The sequence below is a fragment of the Physcomitrium patens genome, chromosome 9, assembly GCF_059467195.1.
Source record: "Physcomitrium patens ecotype Gransden chromosome 9, ASM5946719v1, whole genome shotgun sequence".
NCBI classification, from domain to species: Eukaryota; Viridiplantae; Streptophyta; class Bryopsida; order Funariales; family Funariaceae; genus Physcomitrium; species Physcomitrium patens.
This window is the reverse complement of record NC_143418.1, coordinates 6,357,328-6,363,327: the sequence shown is the minus strand read 5'-3', so window position 1 is coordinate 6,363,327 and position 6,000 is coordinate 6,357,328.

The following is a 6,000-nucleotide window of genomic DNA, read 5'->3' as shown; positions in this document are numbered from 1 at the left end:
TGTAGGCTCCTCTTAAATCAATCTTTGTAAAAATTCTTGCACGTCCAAGTTGATCTAAGAGGCCGGAGATCAAAGGTAAGGGATAGCGATTTTTCTTGGTCACCTTGTTGAGTCCTCGGTAGTCCACGCACATCTGCAGTGAGCCATCCTTTTTCTTCACGAATAGGATTGGTGCTCCAACTGGCGACTTTGAATGTCGAATAAAATTCTTGGCTAGATTCTCATCGATGTACTTCCGCAATTCTGCCAACTCCGTCTGCGATAGGTTGTATATTGGACCAAAAGGTGGTTGCGCTCCTTCCTCTAAGTCTATGGCGCAATCATATGGTCGATGTTCCGGCAGTATATCGGCGTTCTTCTTCTGAAACACGTCTTCAAAATCCCTATATTGCTCTGGTATATTCGATGTTGAGATATTCTCGCCGCTAGTTGGAGCTGCATAAATGACAAATGGTGCGCCTTCCTTAGACGATCTTAGGAACGCTCTCGCTCCAATAAACATGGATTTCTTCATGTAGGTTCTACCAACAGGTTTATTATTATTATTTTTTTCAGGAAATGTTATCCTTCGTAGCCTCCAATCAATGGACGGATTATGATCTTCTAACCAAGAAAGACCAAGGATAATAGGGCTTGATGGAGTTCTAATAATATTAAAAATAACGTGACTACTATGGTCCTTAAACACCACTTCTATAGGTTCTGATTCGTGGGTAACGTTGCCTGACAATAAGGGTCGTCCATCTATCACCTCTACGTGAACAGGTTTGGACTTCTGTACTAAACGGATCTTGTGGCGTTTAGCAAACTCTTCATCTAAAAAACAAGTAGATGCCCCCGAATCCAATAAAGCTAAAGTTTTTTGTTTTTGAGGGCCTAAAAACAAAGGAATTGTAAAACAACGGGCAGGTTGGACAGAGAAGGAGGAACCTGATTGTTGTCGTGATATTAGATTGTCCAGCCGCACGGTTCCTACTGTGGCTGGGCGTCGTCGTTTTTCGGAATCATCGCACTTCTAGTCTTGACAGGGTGCCAATTTTGCTTCTTTGGGCAATTTCCAACCTTGTGACCTTCTTCTCCACAGTACAAACATAACCCTTCCTCCATACACCGTTTCTTCTCTGTTGGAGTAAGAGATCGAACATGCGCCGTGTCAATTTGCATGTCTGTTGCCTCCGAATGTGAGTTTAAGCTATTTGCAGACATAGTCACGTCGTAACGAGTCATTTGGTGTCTTGGACGTTGGTCTTGGCGATGCTGGAATAGGCGGTTGTCACACTTTACAGCTTGGCTAATAGCTTCGTTGAGCGTTTGAGGATCAGGAAGAGATAACAGCAAGTCCTTCACATCATCCTTCAAGCCCCAATAAAATTGACTCACCAACGCCTCTTCACTCCAATTAATGTCACTTGCCAATTGTCTGAAATCCGAGGCATAGACTGATGCAGAGCGTGTTCTTTGTCGTAGTGATCGGATCTTTGTTGTAGCCCATCGAACTTTATCATGCTCGCCAAATGCTTCTGCAAACGCCTCCAGGAACGTTTCAAAGTTGCTCAGGATTGGCGATCGCTTCTCAAACAAGGGAGTAAACCAAGACAGAGCTTGTGCTGTAAGTAAGGTTCCAACAAGCCCAACACGCGCTTCCTCCGTCGGATAACGTTCGGGCTGTAAAATTGTTATCAACCTGATTTGGTTGACAAAACCTCGAAACTTGGAACGAGTTCCATCAAACTTATCCGGAAGACTAACTCGAGGCTCCTTTCGTTGTAGGACTACTCGATCTTGTTGAAATGGAGGTAGAACTACTTCTTCTGGCGCAGAAGTGTGAGGCTGATATGCTTTAGATGGCGCTATCCCAGATGCTCCATTGTTATGGAGTCCTACCATGACTCCTTCGATCTCTGTTGTCCTATGTGACAACGAGGCAAGAGCATTTATGATGGCGTTGTCGTATTACGTGCTTTCCTGCTCGAGAACGCGCCGGGCGTCTGGCTGTAGAAGGTAGTATGGAGATTCGCCGATAGTCAAGCAGTCTATCAGTTTTTGACTGCTGGAATATAAACGACTGCAACAATGTACCGTAAATCTATACGGATGCTCTTCGACTGCTTGTCGAAGTTTTTTTTTTTTTTTTTTTTTCCCAACCGATAGGTCTATAGACGTTACAGAGAACTCCGAACAACCCAAACTGTTAATCTTCAATACCCCTTTGTACTTACGATCTTGTATCCACTGACTATCCTGTTAGATTAACCCAATAAATTTCATTCACTCCGCATACTCAATCCTATAGACACCCCTTTAATCCTTCAATCACAGACGTAACTCGATTTTACAAAACAGTCAAGAGTATTCAAACCCACTTTATTTAAAAATCCCGATTCACCATTACAACACTGACTTCAGCCGCGATTGCCTCAGTCTTCTCAAAACTCTATGAAGAAGAAAAATCCAAATTCTATGTCTTTCCTTCCCCGACCCGAAGCATGAAGCTCCTCTCTCTAATTCCCTTGATCTTCAAAAAAAACCCCCAATGAAACCCAAACTGGTAACCTTGCAGAAGCTTGAAAAAAAAAAAACTCGCTTCCCCCCCCGATTTCCCTTTTAAAAAAAAAAAAAAAAAAACCCCCCACCACTCCAAAACTATATCCCTCCTAACCTTATCCTCTGAATTTCTTCAATCTTCCGTCTTAGATCCGCATAAATGTCCAACAATTACAACCTCTCGCACTCCAAATACGGACTTCATACCCGATAATGTAAGATGAACTTCTCCAAGCCGAGTTAAAAACTTTTCACAATCTTGTATATGATCAACAACATATCTGCGACACCCCCTCGTATCTAAAGTTTCATCCTTGTCTCCTTCTTTGCACCCTTTTATAGGAACATCATCCAGAAAAGGCATAGTCTTTTCCGGGATAAAATCTCTCAATACCTTATTCATCCCATTCATCATATGCGCAACTGAGTTGGTCGTGCTTTGAGGAAGAGTGCACATTCTAACCAATCCAAGCGGTGTCCTCATCGTTGTCATATCTCTACTTCCTTCGGCAAGTTGAAATTGATCATAACCTGAATACAAATCACCCATTGAATAGATCGCCCTTCCAGCAAACGCCTCAGCAAATTCATCCACAATAGGTCCAATTCCTGCATTCCTGACAGTTACAGCATTCACCGGCTGCATATCTTGAATAAACCGTAGTGATCCATTCTTCTTAGGTACCGTAAACCATCGACTAGAATACGGCGCAAATGAAGGTTCTAATATTTTCATCTTTATCTTTTCTTTCAATAGTTCCACCAATTTAGGTAAATGTGCCCTCGATACTGGAATCGGCCTTAGATTCCAAGGTACATGCGGTACAGTGAAGATAACCATAGGTGTTATAATATTTAGATCCACACACCCAATTTCATGAGATTCGAAGGCAAACGATCTACCTTGTTTAGCCAACATCTTTTTGAAGCAAGTAATTTCCTCCGGCAATAAAGAACCATCAGAACCAATCTTCAATTCTTCAAAAGTCTCTTCAGTAAACTGATGTCCAATACTCATTGGATCTCTTAAACTTGCTTCTTTTGATGCTTCTCCCATTTGTTCTTTAGAATCTTCTGATAATGGTCCGGCAACAGGCTTTACCTTCTTATCTGCCGTTTTATATCTCGTCTCCACTGTGACTTCTGGTGCTTGAAAAGATTCAAGCATGGTATAAACCTCTCTCGAATGAATCTCAACAATCTTATCATTATCCCCTAACCCAATAGATGTAATCAATTCCAATGAATCTTCGAGCCCATTTTCTTCATAAACACCCAAAATCCTCTCATCATCTTGCAATGTACCCATCTTGCGTAACTGTCCTTCAATATCATATAATCTTTTTCTTTCTTTTCTTTTAAAATCATCAACTTTCTTATACATAATATTTCCATTCTCCAATATACCAATAAAACTTGCATCAAAGGCACCTTCATCTCGCGAGAGTACCTCCTCTTTTGTACCTCCATAATCTCGCTTTACAGTGGTACCTCCCCAAAATCCTTAAATCCTTCAACAATCTTTGGCAATGGTTTCTCCCTCAACCTATCTCGATTCCGTTCATGGTTAGGAGGTACTGTTAGAAATTGTACAGCTTTCCTCCCATCTTCGCTCCGTACCCTTGCATAAGCAGAACCATCGTCAAGTACCTTTGTTTCCATCCGTGTTGCCGTGATATAAGGTTGTCCTAAAATCAACGGATAAGACGTTGTATCTTGAACAAAGAAATGTTGCTCCGTAGCAACATCCCCAATCCGAATTTTGACATCTGGACAAGCTCCATATAATTCGCCTCGTGTGTTATTAGCTGCTCGTATTGCCCATCCATGTTCCATATCAATTGGTCATTTTTGCTTCTTATAAAGATCTTTAGACATGAGATTTATTTCAGAACCATGGTCCACCAAAGCAACTATTGGTTCTTCTATATCTCCTACCTTCACCAATACCTCAGTAGTTGCCCTTGTCCAATGCTTTCGAGTATAATGGCTCAAAGTTTCCATTCCCTTGTCACTAGAATCTTCGAAACGTACTCGCTGATTATATCCATTCTTTTCATTTTTTGGTTGCTTGTAACCAATATCAACCTCTTCTTCATCTCTACATATTCTTGCGTCAATAGCATGACTCATTCCAGTTTCGCTCATTAATTGCCTCTTTCGCTTAATGCTGTCAATGATAACATCATGAAACTCCTTCTTTGCAATTCCCAAGACTTCTTTCAATGTGAATTCCACCTTAGCGTTTAATATACGTTCTTCCAACACCCCTTTCAAATTTGTTGCTGCTTCAATGTCAGAAAGTAGCTTATAAGCAATTGATTTGCCCTTATCTTTTGTCTCCGTTGTTTTTTCTCCCAATGATGCTGAGGTATCCTTTACAGGCAATTCTTGTGAAGTTGCCTCCCGAGCCTTGTCTCCTCGAGTTTGCCTCTTAGAAAAATTTCCTTCTCTAGTATCATCAAAATTTCCTCGTCTTTTTTCTTCCATCAAAGCTTCATGTTGGCTCTTAGCAATATATGCATGAACTGAAAGAGACTCAACAGGATCCTCCCAACCTGTTCTTCTTCGTATTGTAGCTGCAGTTCTCAATAACGCTTCTCGAGGTAATTTCCCTTCTTGTATTGTAGAAACGGCAGAAGCCCAAAACTCACTAGTTTCCGTACTTCCACCAATTTCATCATCTACTCTAGCACCATAACTTGCACTTTCTCGTGCTACTGTTTCATGCCCTTTTAAGTAATCTTGAACCAATGCTCTCATTCCTCCCTTGCCAAAATTGGTTTGAAGAAGATCCTCCCTATCTTTCAATGCTATCTTCCCATCTTTCCAGCAAATAATTCCCTGTCGTATCATATTATTAAATTCATTGCAATCTTTTCTAGTGTGTGAAGCATCATCACACCAAATGCATCTTTGTACATATCCTTGTTTTGAAACATTCTTCGAATTGTTTATAGAAGTATTCTCTTCAAGTCTTGCTAATTTGATTTGAAGATCTTGCATTCCTCGTATAATTTCTTCCATACCCATATATGTTTTCTTTGACAAGGATGTCGAAGGTTGAACTGTAGGCATTGTCGGTGGTGTAGTACGTACTGGAGCTTTGGGTGCTTGTACTGTTTTCGGAATATTACTCCTATCCTTCCTCCTTTCTTTTTTTGTAAGCAACCCCACAGCATCTTCAACGTTCTTCTACTTCGTTGTCAATCCTTCATCTTCTTCTTTGTCTTCAAGAAGGGGTTCTAATTTCTCTTGCAATTCTCCATCAGCAGCTTGAAGAAATAGATCAACTTTGTTCGGCTCCAATGTCAATTTTTCTACCTTCGATAATTGAGAGTACTGCCTCTCAAATTCCCTAAGTAGCTCTGTTGCTTGCAAATTCTTATTGGGCCGTTCAATCCATCCCAGAAACAGCTTCTTAGTAACGCGATCAGCATCTTCCAAGAAATATTC